Source organism: Pelodiscus sinensis, chromosome 17, assembly GCF_052426305.1.
Source record: "Pelodiscus sinensis isolate ZL-2025 chromosome 17, ASM5242630v1, whole genome shotgun sequence".
Lineage (NCBI taxonomy): Eukaryota > Metazoa > Chordata > Testudines > Trionychidae > Pelodiscus > Pelodiscus sinensis.
Window position 1 is genome coordinate 36,533,541 of NC_143068.1, and position 15,359 is coordinate 36,548,899.

General features: G+C 54.2%; 1 protein-coding gene across 3 annotated transcripts in view; it reads right to left on the reverse strand.

Moving 5' to 3' along the window:
• Positions 1–13,462, reverse strand: part of ELMO2 (engulfment and cell motility 2) — an 82,940-nt gene extending 69,478 nt beyond the window's left edge. For 2 of the 3 annotated variants that reach the window (XM_075917726.2, XM_075917724.2), the window contains exon 1: positions 13,321–13,462. The gene's annotated coding sequence lies outside the window, so the exon portion shown is untranslated. The remainder of the gene's footprint in view (positions 1–13,320) is intronic. The other variant, XM_075917725.2, reaches the window with a different exon arrangement.
• Positions 13,463–15,359: the final 1,897 nt, after the last annotated feature.

Below are 15,359 nucleotides of genomic sequence, written 5' to 3' on the forward strand. Positions count from 1 at the left end.
TCCCTCGTGCATCCACGATGAGCACAGACTCCACATTGATTACATAGACAAACTGTCACAGAGCCAAGAGGGCTTTCGCTATTTACTCGTCAGCATAGATGCCTTCTCTGGCTGGGTAGAGGCATTCCCCACTAGGCGAAACTCCACCACAGAAGCTGCAAAAACGTTATTCACTGAGGTGGTCTGTCAGTCCGGAACTCCTGAGAGAATAGACTCAGACAACGGGGAGGCATTTGTAAAAGAAATGTTTACCACCTTGTTACAAACCTTGAGCATTAACCAAAAATTTCACATCCCTTATGGCCCTCAATAATCTGGGCAGGTAGAGTGCATGAATCACACTTTTAAAGAAGCCTTAAGGAAAGCTATGAGCAATACTGGGAAAAATTGGCCAGATAAGCTACCTTTAATTTTGGCAGCTATCCATAGTAGCAACCATCTGAGAACAAAAATACAGCCTTTTCAAATCCTGTTTGGACAGCCGATGAGGTTGATGATGGACCCTACACAGATAAGTTCAGGATCTGGGGAAACTAATGCAGTAACACAGCAGCATGATTATTTTCAATGGCTCAAACAATTACAAGAGGACAACTTGACCCTTGCAATATCGGGTTAACCATGCCATTGATAAAATAAATGATACACCCCATAAACAGAAGGCTGGTAACTCCCAGCTCTGGGAGCCAGGAGACCTCGTCATGCATTTAAAACTGGGTAAAAGGGAGCATACTTTAGAATAGGGGTCCCCAACCTTTTGGGGCTGCTGTGCACCCGGGGCAGGGGCTGCGCATGCGCTGGGGCACAAGAATGGCTAGGGCCGGCCCTGGTCACTCGGCAGGTGCACATAAATGCCCCGGCAGGCGCCATGGCGCCCATGGGCACTGGGTTGGGGACCACTGCTGTAGAATCTAAAGGGGTAGCCCTTTGGTGTACCGAATGGATAAAGATGGAAAATTAAAATGGGCTCGTATCTCGCAATTAAAATGGTTTTCTTAAGTTACCAAGAGATGCCTGGAAATGGTACTCGAAGCATGGAGCATTTGGATTCCAATAACTCCGGCAGCAATTCACGCACTGGAACCAGAACAGCAACGGGACTCATGATGGGGAATTCAGTGGTATAACTGGGCCAGTTGGAACACACCGCAGGACATACCAGTGGCCAACACCACACTGCAGGGAATCTTCATACGCCTAGCAGTCCAAGCCTGGGTAAATATCACCCCTGGTGATTATGGATGTATCTATTCTGTATCAGCTCCAGGAGACCCTAGATGGGGCTCCAAGCGAACCTGGTCAGCCTGGAATCCAAACTGTACCCCCTTTTAAACTGGAGCCTAGGACAATAACTCTCTGGGTGAATGAAACGATGTCTGCTGGGAATGTCACCTTTTTTATTATGAATGGCCCAGATCCAGGGACTGTGACATTTCCCCACTTGCTCCAGAGGCAACCCTGAATTCAGGTGCAAGTGGCCCCCATGATCTCTACTCTACAGATCACGATGAGATGGGATAAGAACGAGCTGGCTGGGGTGAAGCCTGAGTGTGCCCCAGACAGTTCCCCCATAGTTGATGTGTGGCATTGGTCATTACTGCGAGAACATATTCCAGGGAGGAAGGCTTGGAGTACAGCAGACACTGTATTAGGGACTGCGACCGGTGTCCTGAGCTCCAGAGAGCTTGAAGCACTAAGAAATAAAGTTAGTGCCATTGAAACCCTTCACTATTCAATAACCGAAGGGCGAGAACATCCAGTCACTCAGTTGGTTCAAACAAGTACAGACACTGTAGATTTCCAATGGCATACCTGGCAACACACAAGCCACCCTTCTGGGCAGAACATGCCACACTCAGAGCCTCTGCAGATAAAACTGCCCTGACTCTATGGTGCACAGAACAACAAACCCTTTCCATCATGCTAATGGATTGGGTGAGGGCTGAGGATAGGATGGTCCCAGCCCCTCTGTTGACACGACATCAAATAACTTATTCTTGCCATGCATTGCTGGATGGTACCAACGTTACATTCTTTCCTTAACGTACAGCAACCGAGCGGGAGCATTTCTGTCCCGGTGCTGAGAGCCCAGGAGGTGCAGACAACTAGGTTGTTTTGGCCACTCTCAGCACTGCCAGTAACCCAAGGAAAACATATTTGGGTTGCCAGACTAGCTGGGACATACATGAATATTAAAGGGGATATAGTGGACCACCGAGGGTGTGAAGAGTTGTCCCCACAACAATGGGTGTGCCCCAAACTCCTCATCTTGGAGGAACCATGAAGAGAAGCCCTCCAAAGCAGAGAATTAGCCACATGTTTTTGGGATGAAATGGATAATTCCACCCCTAAGGTGTATTTTAATGGAAGGAATTGTGTTTGTGTTGTGGGGTTGGAGCCTGTAACATGACAAAACAAGTTTCATTCAGATCCCCCGGTCCAAAAATGTGTGTAATGTCTCCATGCTCCTAAACTGGTTTACTATTTCCCAATACACAAAGAAAAACAAATTGATATAGAAACCTCAGATCTGGTGGACCTCGATCCGGATTTCTCTTTGGGTATTAATTGGACAGGCCTATCCGGGTGGATTTATAATAATGAACAAATTAGTAAATTAATAAAAACCACTCGAAGAAAAAACCAAACCAGAAGTTTGGCCATTCTCCACGAGGGAAAAGAAATACTTAGGGTGGCTGACCAGGCAAGACAATTCAGTATTCATCATTGGCAGGGCTCGACAAACCCCAGCAAGAGCTACTTGCCAGCCCTGCACTGCACACGCGCCAGACCGGCACTGCACACGCATGAAGCGCCAGTGAATGGGGTGCATGGCGTGACCAGCTGAAATCTACTCACCACGGGCGAGTAGATTTAGCGGTTTGTCGAGCGCTGATCATTGATATGATGTTTAAGGGTTGGTCCCCTACCTGATCAGTATTTTTTAATATAATCTTCCATCCTATTGTTATTTTAGTAATAATCTTGGCTATTATTGGGAATCTCCATCTCTGGGGATATTTAAGAGCAGGTTAGATAAATGTCTAGCAGGGATGGTCTAGACAGTATTTGGTCCTGTCATGGGGGCAGGGGACTGGACTTGATGACCTCTCGAGGTCCCTTCCAGTCCCAGTATTCTAGGATTCTACAATTATGCTGGCTCTAATGCTCTGCATGTGCTATTGGATGAAACAAACACATTTTAAATTGAAACCACAGGCTGAGATCATGACCCAGGATGTAGCTTTAGAACAGATCCATAAAATGTAAATGGTGACCACTGAAGAATTGTTCTTGAGAGGTCAAAAGGGGACAGTGTGGATAAATCTCTGTAACATTTCCATAGAAATATGTATCGTTCTCATATAACTTTGTATTAAGAGCAACTTTGTAAGTCCTTTTATAGAGATAGATCTTGTCCTTGTATATATATCTGTGTGTTAAGCCTTCTTATAGAATCCCTTGTATTAAGAGAATCCTTGTATCCAGTCTTTTCCATAGAAACTTTGTATCAAGCCCTTTATGTTATAGGCCTTAGAAATAGTTAAGATAAAGAAAAACGTCTTTTGCTAGGAGTAGACTCGATCTCTCCTGTTTCATGGATGGCCCTGTTGAAATGAACGAGGTGTGAACGGAGAAGGAGTGAAAGGGGAGCACCTCCAGCAGCAGTTACAAGGGTGGAGAGGGGCTGGGAGCCAGACCCAAGGATAAGACGACTTGTGAAGTGAGCTCACTGAAAAGAAGACCGGACATAGAGATGCCTTGGGAGTCCAGCAGCAAGTGCTGCCCTTGGAAGGACCCTCTTTGAAGCAGCATTAGGAAAGGCCAGGTGATGGCTAATGGGCTGCATGAGAGGGATAAATGGGAGGCATCTTTTAAGCACAAGAGTCTTAATTTTTGAGTCCATCCCATGAGAGGGGAAGGGGGGAAAGGCTGGCCAGGAAAAATAATTCAATTAAAAACCATACTGACCTCCCCAGCTCTGTCTGATCAGGCACAACATTTGATCTTCGCTCAAAGATACACACAGAACATTTTGCACTTTATAGGGAGGCTGGCCGGAGGCTGGAATTGACCCTAAGTGCACAGATAGCCCGGTGTCACAGAAATGGGAAACACAAAAGCTCAACAGGAATCACACACCCAGGTAGGTGGGGACCGGCCATTAGGACAACTCGAAAGCAGCCGGAATACTTCTCCCATTTCCATGTACCGTAAGAACTGCCAGGTCCATTCTCTCCCGCACAAGAACACTGCAAGTTCACTCCTTCATGCTGGAGGCAGCCCAGCTGGAGCCACCGTAGGGATCCCTATCCTTCTCAAGGATCTCCTTTGTTAGCTCAAGGAAGGAGCTGGAGACCTGATCCAAACAGGCTGGCCCTGAAGCACAGGACACCAAGCAAGACACCCCCATATAGCTCAGTGTGTTAGCTTGTGGAATTGCCTTACCCAAGAGTTCAATCTGAGAAGCGTTTAGAAAAGCCTGGTGCAGACCACCAGCTGGCCCAGTTGAGACACAGAAGTCGACTGTATAGACGCACACACCTCTCACTCTCTGCTTAAGATGCTGCCTCAGCACATCCACTGTCCTGTTGCCAGGGGCTGCAGCTGCTTGCGTGTTCATGTTCTCTCATTTATGGCAGGGTTTGTCTTAACCCTTCCCTGGCTCTCTGCCTGGAGAGGAAAACACCCGGCTCTCTCCTGTTAACATTGTGCAAGCAGGTCTCAGAGGGAGCTCTCACAAGCTTCTGGTGTCACTTACAAGCTCAGGCAGTAGCAAGACTGACCCAGCTCCTGCAGCAGGGTCTTTTGTCTGAGCAGGTTGGGTCGGAGAACTTAGGGACCATGACCATTGCCAGAAGCAGCAGCGCACCTTGTTCCCTGGCTAGGACCTGCCAGAACATGGAAGGAACCGTTGACATACAACTTGCCTTTTGGGAGCAGGAGAATAATGATGCTTCAGGCCCAGACGTATCTGAGAAAGGACGCCACAGGCTAGCTAGCACATAACCAACTCGGACACTGTTCAGAGCAATACTCACAGCAGCTGTGCTTAGCCAAACAGCTGCCACCCTTTCTCCAGAGCAGTTAGGCTGCTAATGGCAATGTTAGGTCCTATCCCTCCTGCTGCCTCTTCTTGCAAAAGCCTCTTCTGAAGCCAAAAGCTCAGAAAGAAACATTGTTGCTAGTGAGATAACTTGGCACAGACCCTGGTATTTCCTATGGACACTGTGAGTAAGGGATGGACAGCTAACAGCGCACCTAATTAAGGCAGAGATCATACATAAGAACGGCCATAATAGGTGAGACCAAAGGTCGATCTGGTCCAGTATTCTGCAGGGATGTCACTGTGTAGTCGACTAAACGATTAACTGATAACTCTGGGCTTATCGGTAAATCCTTTCAACTACAGAGGCAGCAAGGGTGGGGCATGCATGTATCAGAGGCACAGGGTGACAGGGGAGAGGTGGGAGCTGGTGCCCATGGCGAGCCAGCTTTTAAGCCGGCTCCCTATGAGGGCTGGATGCTGTGGATAGAGGCAGCAACGCAGAGGGTGCGGGAGGCAGGTAGGAGCTGATATGCATGGGGAGCCAGCTTTTAAGCCAGCTCTCTGTGTATGCCCACTGTGCAGAGCCACCTGCTCCCCCCTTGCTGCCTCTCATGGAGGCAGCAGGGGAGGGGAGGCCCAGGAGCCAGTGTTTGGGGGGAGCTGGCTTAAAAGCTAGTTCCCCACGTGCACCAGCTCCATGGGGCTGCCTGCCAACTCCTCCCACCCCATGCTGCTGCCTCTATCAGAGGCAGCAGTACAGGTTGGGGTTAAGGGGGAGGCTGGTCTGTGGGATGCCAGCACAGCCTCTGTCCATGGGGATCTTGGGTCCCATGCAGACAGGGGCCGCTGCAACAGAGCAGCCTCTGTCTGCAGGGAACTCAGACCCCCTTCAGATAGGGGCTGCTGCCGCCCCGTGCTGCTGCCTCTGATACAGGGCAGCAGCGCAGGGTGGTAGGGAGCTTCCTGGAAGCGGGGCCAGGATCGCATTGGCTGCTGGCCCCACTCCTAGGGACTATAGAATAGTCATGTAACTGCTCAAGTATGATGCGGATACACAATTATTCAATGAATTGACATCTAAAATCCCTAGTGCTCTGTCTTCTGACAGTGGCCACGGCCAGGGGCCTCCGAGGGAGTGAACAGAACAGGGAATCACCCAGTGATCCCTCCCCTGCCACCCATTCCCAGCCCCTGACAAACAGGCCGGGGACACCATCCCTACCCATCCTGGCTAACGGCCACTGATGAACCTCACCTCCATGAACTCATCGAGCTCTTTTAAAACCCTTTTATAGTTTTGGTCCTCACAACATCCTCTGGCAAGGAGACCCACAGGCTGACTGTGCACTGCATGATGAATTTTAAACCTGATACCTATTCATTTATCACACAATTAAATTTGTCCTGCCTGACCCATGGTTTCCCAGGTTTGTCCTGCCTGACCCGTGCTTTCCCAGGTTTTTTTGCACATGCACACACACTCTCTACACCATCCTGACTTTCTTTAGAAAACTATTCAGTTCACTGACACAACTCACTCTCTCTCTAAAATTTGTCACCAGCACTTTATGAAATAGTCGGTTGAAGGTTGTAGAGGTATAAGGTGAAGGTGCATGTGCTATATAGGGTATGTCTACACTTGCAACCTATTTCGGAAAAGGGCTGCAAATATAGGCATTCGGAATTGCAAATCAAACCCGAGATTTAAATATCCCGCACTTGATTTGCATCTTCCCGGCCAGGCACCATTTTTTGAAGTTTACAATCCCAGAATAACAGCCCGCATCTACATGCGTCAGTGAAACGGGCGTTCAAAATAAAGCCCTATTTCGAACTACCTGTTAATACCTGTTAATCCTCATTGCAGGAGGAACAACAGGTAGTTCGAAATAGGGCTTTATTTCAAATGCCCGTTTCACTGATGCATGTAGACGCAGGCAGTTATTCCGGGATTGTACATTAAAAAAAAAAAAAATGGTGCCCGGCCGGGAAGATGCAAATTGAGCACAGGATATTTAAATCCCGGGCTTGATTTGCAATTCCGAATGCCTACATTTGCAGCCCTATTCCAAAATAGGCTGCAAGTGTAGACATACCCAGAGAGATCTCTCCAGGCACTCATAAAAATCAACGTCTCAGCATAAGACTTTTTCTCATGCAGGAGAAGTAAGTCTAAAAATATTGTATTGGCATTACTCTGGGTCAGTACCTAAACACAGAAGACTGCTTAACGAAGATGGTCTCCCAAACAGGCTTCACAAAACCAATCCCACCAATGAGAGATACTGTATTTGAAATGGCAATGAAGTTTCGCAGTTAGAAGAAATTCAGCTATATTCAGTAAGATCTCAACTTGGGAACTCTGGGGAAGGAGCACAGGTTGACAGCCATGTGTGTCTATTACTCTCAGACAGTTACTGGTCTCTCATAATGCATTCCATAACTGTAGGATGATTTACAATTTCTGGTGAGATTAAGAGCCCTTCAAAGCCGATCAAAGATGAATTTACTACATGCAAGTACCTCACTGGGGAAATGTCTTCAAATAAAGCAGTGCTGGAAGGGAATCAGCAGAGAAGCTCACCGTGTAAAAGGCTCCTGCTCTAAGTACCACCAAATCTAGATGTCTCCAAATAGAATTCTCCTATTCAAAAGCTCCGTTGCTGTATGGAGGGAGAGCTCTCTGTGTTGCACATGGAATAAAAATGAGGAGAAAGAAAAGAGCAACACAAGAAAAGAAACCACATGGTTGAAATCCCCAAACAATGAATAGCTCCAGCTTCAGAAAATCCTTGAAAATCCAACATACTAGGCGATTCTCAGCAAGTCCCCAGCTGGCACTACCAATAGACAAGCTTCCCACAACAAAGACATGAGGATATGACTAGTAGGGAAACTCACGACGGACTGTTTTCTTGTACAAAGGGAGTGAAACAACAAAAAATAAGGTATCTGGGGAAAGCTTGCGCTGCAGTCTCCACCTTTGGGTTTTTTTTCCCCCCCAATACCTCACATCTCCCTCACCTCAACCCAGAGAGAAACAAAGGGAAACATACTTCTCCTCTGGAGAACTCATCTCACACCCCTCATACACTTAGCTTCCACTAGGCCCCTCCACCTCCTAGCACCCTTACATCTGTCTCAGAGAGGCTGTGTATTAGGATGACCATAAGACTACAATTGGCATCTCTCGTATAACTCTTGACTGCAAAAAAATCCATTCTCTAACGTGGCTGTTTAAACTTGCCTCTTGTGAATTGACTGGGTAAAAAAGACACATATGCCTAGTCATGGATAAAAAGGGAGGAGAGTTAGAAAATGAAAAAGAACAATTCAAACCAGACAGATGGGCAACGAGACAAATGTTATACGTGAGCAGAACTTGGAGTTTGGTACAAAATTCATCTTAAAAAGCTCCCTCCCAAAAACCTCTCTGAGCAAGTGCTGTGCATACTACAACTTCGAGGACGCATAACCATAATGTATGGTACAAATCTACTTCATTAACAGTCCTATTTAAAAGAACTCTGGATTGTTGGCTAGCAAGGGATAGAGCTCTCATCCCTCTCAAAAGCATGTGAAATACTTTGCTTGACTGAGAAGTCAAGCTAACACTCAGAACACAGAACGAATTAAAACTGACCAACTAGACTGAAGCTGCTCCCTACAAGGCTGAACTGTCCAAAGAAGAATTTTAAATGTATTTGAAAATTAATAGGAAGTCACACTCAGGACTGTACAGTTGGGATAAAGTGTGTGACCTGTGCCATGTGTCTTCATTGGAGACAGGAGACGAAGAAAGAAAAATATCAGATCTAATCAAGATAAACCAAGAGCCTTAACAACAGTAATTAAGTACTCCTCAAATGCCAGTCTGTCAGTATTCCTCAAATGGCAAAACACGATATTAACAGCAGACTACAGACGTAGGCCGTAACATTGCAACCAGACCTTTAATACTTCAAAAGGGAGTCATAATGGTATTATCCAATGAGACTGCCACTCAGCGTGACTCCTGGCAAAGGTTGGGACGCTTATCAGCAAAAGGCTGAGTTAACTATGACTTTAATAAAAGGAAGCACCGATTTCTTGATGCTATGCAAATTACAAGACAGATGTGCACCTTGCTAATCTGGCTGTAAGGTGATGTATAACTGAGTATGGTGTGTGCAGTAACGCAAAATTGGCTTACAAACGTTCACACAATGGGGACTAAGCAGGAACATGTCAACACAACCTCAAGAGAGGATGTGAAACGGATGCCTGAGAAATACCACCACAGAAAAAGTAGAGTCTGAGCTCTAATGACTTAGTGAAAGCAACTGGAAACATTCAGACAACAAAGATTCAGCTCAAGCCAGGGACAGGCCTGACAAAGAACTCAGACTTCAGTATAAGAGGAATGTCATAAATCACTGGGTCCAATGCTGATGAAAAATCTTACTGACGGTAACTGTTATCAATGGTTGATGGTAGGGATGTGAACAACTAGGTGCTTTCCCTCCCCTTGCTGCCTTTATCAGAAAGAGGCAGCAAGGGGGATGGGAAGAGGAGGGGGTGCTTCAAAGCAGCAGCACCATGTGGACCCACGGTCAGCTGGGGACTCCCTGGCTCACCCCTGGCTCCATGCAGCGCTGCTGCTTTGAAATGCCGTGGGGAGCAAGGGGCCAGCGGGGGACTGCTTGAGTCCCCTGCTGACCACATACTCTCTCCAGTGTTTTTGCCTTACTGACTAATCGAATAGTCAATGCAAATTGCAATTAATGCATCCAATTAATCTAAATGTAACATCCTTAGTTGATGGTAAACTTGTAGCAGTGCAGGCTCTGTGTTATGTGGTTTTCAGAAAGCTCTCTTGGGGATTTCCACATAAGCCAAGTAGGCCCAGTCTGGCCTGAAGGAGCTCTGAGCCCTCTCAATAGGAAGACCACCTTAGAAACTGGCAAAGAACTGACAGAATGGCTGCTTGTAACCAAAAGAAGAAATAACACTAAATAACTGAGCTGAATAGTTTGCTAAAGAAAGTCAGGATGGTGCAGAGAGTGTGTGCACATGTTTAAGAAAACCTGGGAAAGCACGGGTCAGGCAGGACAAACGCAGGCTGATTGTGAGATAAGAACTTCAGCCCTACCATGGCAGACTGTGATCACTTCAGGGCTTACAAGTAGGATTCAGCTTGTTTGGTATTTTAATAGGAGACTTTCAAAAACATCTAGAATGCCGTAGGAAGTTGGGGAGGGGCAGTCTACTTAAGAAAGGCCATAATGGGTCAGACCAAAAGTTCATCTAGCCCTGTATGCTGTCTTCCAACAGTGGTCAATGCCAGGTGCTCCAGAGGGAATGAACACAACAGGGAATCATCAAGTGGTCCCTCCCCTATCACCCATTTCCCAGCTTCTGACAAACAGAGGGCAGGGACACCATTCCTACCCATCCTGGCTCATAGCCACTGATGGACCTAACCTCCATGAATTCATCTAGCACTTTTCTGAACCTCGTTAAAGTCCTGGTTGCTCTTCACAACATCCTCTGGCAACATCCTCTGGTCCACTGCAGTAGCAAGGGGTGTTCTTGGTGCATTCTTAAAGAGAAAAGGCCAAAGCTCTGATAACTCAGGAACTCTATAGTTCTTTGAAAGCAACGAGGAGTCCTGTGGCACCTTAGAGACTAACAGATTTATTGGAGCATAAGCTTTTGTGAGCAAACACCCACTTTGTCAGATATAGTTCTTTGGTTACTTTTTGTGAGAGCCAGAGCTCTGGTGCCCTGTTCCAATGCTAACTTAGATAACTGCTATCTAATACCCCCTAATTCTTCCTGACGTTTTGACCAGTGCTACTAGGCCCTCCACCACATGTGGCTACATTTCTGATTTGCGATCCTTAGGGAGGGACAGTGCCAGAGAAACGTAACTTTCCTAATATCAGGGAAGTGGGCAGCACAGACCCAGCACCTGGCAAGGCGGGGATCCAAAGATTATTTTCTGGCACTGACACTGCATAGATGCATCTAAGCATAGGCCCAGAAAGCACTGAGCAAACACCACTTCAAGCAATACCCACACATCCATGCTGGGGCTCTATCCCTCCTGGTGCCCAGCCCACAGCAAAGCTCCCATCTGGCAGCTGCCTTGATGTACCAGTAACCCTCATGATAACTGGTTAAACCCGGCAAGCTCCCTGTGCTGATGCACTCTGCTATAAACAATACTGACATGGCACTGACCCCTCCATCCCAGACACTGATCCTGCTCCAGCACCCACAGTAACCAACCCCTGACATCTGTCCTCCCACACCTCAACAGCAGCCCCATCATCTCCCCTCCCCCATTCTTGGAACAGCCTCCCCCGTCACCCACCCTGGGCAGTGACCCCCCGCATCCCCCCCACCCCAGCACAGTCCCCCTATTATCCCCCTGGGCAGTGACCCCCAGCATCTCCCCTCCCCCACCACGGCACAGTCCCCCCATCACCCCTCCACGGGCATGGACCCCCAGCATCCCCCCCAACCCCGCCACAGCCCCCCCATCACTCCCCCCGGGCATGGACCCCCAGCATCCCCCCCAACCCTGTTACAGCCCCCCCATCACCCCCCCGGGCATGGACCCCCCAGCATCCCCCCCAACCCTGTTACAGCCCCCCCGTCACCCCCCCGGGCATGGACCCCCCAGCATCCCCCCCAACCCCGCCACAGCCCCCCCCACCCTCCCCGGGCATGGACCCCCCAGCATCCCCCCCAACCCCGCCACAGCCCCCCTCACCCTCCCCCGGGCATGGACCCCCCAGCATCCCCCCCAACCCCGCCACAGCCCCCCCCACCCCCCCGGGCATGGACCCCCCAGCATCCCCCCCAACCCCGCCACAGCCCCCCCCGCCCCCCCCGGGCATGGACCCCCCAGCATCCCCCCCAACCCCGCCACAGCCCCCCCCCCCGGGCATGGACCCCCCAGCATCCCCCCCAACCCCGCCACAGCCCCCCCACCCCCCGGGCATGGACCCCCCAGCATCCCCCCCACCCCCCCGGGCACCCCCCAGCCCCCCCCAACAGCCCCCCCACCCCCCGGGCATGGACCCCCCAGCATCCCCCCCAACCCCGCCACAGCCCCCCCCACCCCCCCGGGCATGGACCCCCCAGCATCCCCCCCAACCCCGCCACAGCCCCCCCTCACCCCCCCCGGGCATGGACCCCCCAGCATCCCCCCCAACCCCGCCACAGCCCCCCCCCCCCCCGGGCATGGACCCCCCAGCATCCCCCCCAACCCCGCCACAGCCCCCCCCTCACCCCCCCGGGCATGGACCCCCCAGCATCCCCCCCAACCCCGCCACAGCCCCCCCTCACCCCCCCGGGCATGGACCCCCCAGCATCCCCCCCAACCCCGCCACAGCCCCCCCCCTCACCCCCCCGGGCATGGACCCCCCAGCATCCCCCCCAACCCCGCCACAGCCCCCCCCACCCCCCCGGGCATGGACCCCCCAGCATCCCCCCCAACCCAGCCACAGCCCCCCCACCCCCCCGGGCATGGACCCCCCAGCATCCCCCCCAACCCAGCCACAGCCCCCCCACCCCCCCGGGCATGGACCCCCCAGCATCCCCCCCAACCCAGCCACAGCCCCCCCCACCCCCCCGGGCATGGACCCCCCAGCATCCCCCCCAACCCAGCCACAGCCCCCCCACCCCCCCGGGCATGGACCCCCCAGCATCCCCCCCAACCCAGCCACAGCCCCCCCACCCCCCCGGGCATGGACCCCCCAGCATCCCCCCCAACCCAGCCACAGCCCCCCCACCCCCCCGGGCATGGACCCCCCAGCATCCCCCCCAACCCAGCCACAGCCCCCCCACCCCCCCGGGCATGGACCCCCCAGCATCCCCCCCAACCCAGCCACAGCCCCCCCCCCCCCCGGGCATGGACCCCCCAGCATCCCCCCCAACCCAGCCACAGCCCCCCCACCCCCCCGGGCATGGACCCCCCAGCATCCCCCCCAACCCAGCCACAGCCCCCCCACCCCCCCGGGCATGGACCCCCCAGCATCCCCCCCAACCCAGCCACAGCCCCCCCACCCCCCCGGGCATGGACCCCCCAGCATCCCCCCCAACCCAGCCACAGCCCCCCCACCCCCCCGGGCATGGACCCCCCAGCATCCCCCCCAACCCAGCCACAGCCCCCCCACCCCCCCGGGCATGGACCCCCCAGCATCCCCCCCAACCCAGCCACAGCCCCCCCCCGCCCCCCCGGGCATGGACCCCCCAGCCCGCTCCCATCACTCGCTCACCCGAGGCGCCGGCTCCGGCCGCCGCGACCCGCCTCCAGACACGCAGCGCGGCCCCGGCGCCCGCCCAAGCCCATTGCGCCTCTGCCTGACACGCAGCCGCCCGCTCCTCCCATTGGGCAGCGGGCCTGTCACTCACTCTGACGGACGGGCGCCCTGGGGCGGGCGGGGCGGTCACTCGGCCCTGGGGCCGGGAGGGGGGGGTGGGGGGGGCAAGGGCTGGATGAGGCTGGACACGGAGCTTTGCAGCCACTAGCGCTGGGAAGAGACAGTCCCTTCGGCCACAGGCACGGAGCGGTACCCGGGTACCCCCAAGCCCCCCGCCCGCCCATTACCCCTACGGGACGGGAGCGGTACCCGGGTACCCCCAAGCTCCCCGCCCGCCCTTTACCCCTACGGGACGGGAGCGGTACCCGGGTACCCCCAAGCCCCCCGACCGCCCTTTACCCTACAGGACGGGAGCGGGTACTCAGGTACCCCCAAGCCCCCCGACTGACCGCCCTTTACCCCTACGGGACGGGAGCGGGTACCCGGGTACCCCCAAGCCCCCCGCCCGCCCTTTATCCCTACGGGACGAGAGCGGTACCCGGGTACCCCCAAGCCCCCCGCCCGCCCTTTATCCCTACGGGACGAGAGCGGTACCCGGGTACCCCCAAGCCCCCCGCCCGCCCTTTATCCCTACGGGACGAGAGTGGTACCCGGGTACCCCCAAGCCCCCCGCCCGCCCTTTATCCCTACGGGACGGGAGCGGTACCCGGGTACCCCCAAGCCCCCCGCCCGCCCTTTACCCCTACGGGACGGGAGCGGTACCCGGGTACCCCCAAGCCCCCCGACCGCCCTTTACCCTACAGGACGGGAGCGGGTACTCAGGTACCCCCAAGCCCCCCGACTGACCGCCCTTTACCCCTACGGGACGGGAGCGGGTACTCAGGTACCCCCAAGCCCCCCGACTGACCGCCCTTTACCCCTACGGGACGGGAGCGGGTACCCGGGTACCCCCAAGCCCCCCGCCCGCCCTTTATCCCTACGGGACGAGAGCGGTACCCGGGTACCCCCAAGCCCCCCGCCCGCCCTTTACCCCTACGGGACGGGAGCGGTACCCGGGTACCCCCAAGCCCCCCGACCGCCCTTTACCCTACAGGACGGGAGCGGGTACTCAGGTACCCCCAAGCCCCCCGACTGACCGCCCTTTACCCCTACGGGACGGGAGCGGGTACCCGGGTACCCCCAAGCCCCCCGACCGCCCTTTACCCCTTACGGGACGGGAGCGGGTACCCGGGTACCCCTAAACCCCCCGACCGGCCACCCTTTACCCCTTACGGGACAGGAGCGGGTACCCGGGTACCCCCAAGCCCCCCAACCGGCCGCGCTTTACCCCTATGCGACGGGAGCGGTACCCGGGTACCCCCAAGCCCCCCGACTGCCCTTTACCCCTTCAGGACGGGAGCGGGTACCCGGGTACCCCTAAACCCCCCGACCGGCCACCCTTTACCCCTTACGGGACGGGAGCGGTACCCGGGTACCCCCAAACCTCCCGAACGGACGCGCTTTACCCCTTACGGGACGGGAGTGGTACCCGGGTACCCCCAACCCCCCGACCGCCCTTTACCCCTACGGGAAGAGAGCGGTACCCGGGTACCCCCAAGCCCCCCGCCCGCCCTTTACCCCTACGGGACGGGAGCGGTACCCGGGTACTCCCAAACCCCCCGAACGGACGCGCTTTACCCCTTACGGGACGGGAGCGGTACCCGGGTACCCCCAAGCCCCCCGCCCGCCCTTTACCCCTACGGGACGGGAACGGTACCCGGGTACCCCCAAGCCCCCCGACCGCCCTTTACCCTACAGGACGGGAGCGGGTACTCAGGTACCCCCAAGCCCCCCGACCGACCGCCCTTTACCCCTACGGGACGGGAGCGGGTACCCGGGTACCCCCAAGCCCCCCGACCGCCCTTTACCCTACAGGACGGGAGCGGGTACTCAGGTACCCCCAAGCCCCCCGACCGACCGCCCTTTACCCCTACGGGACGGGAGCGGGTACCCGG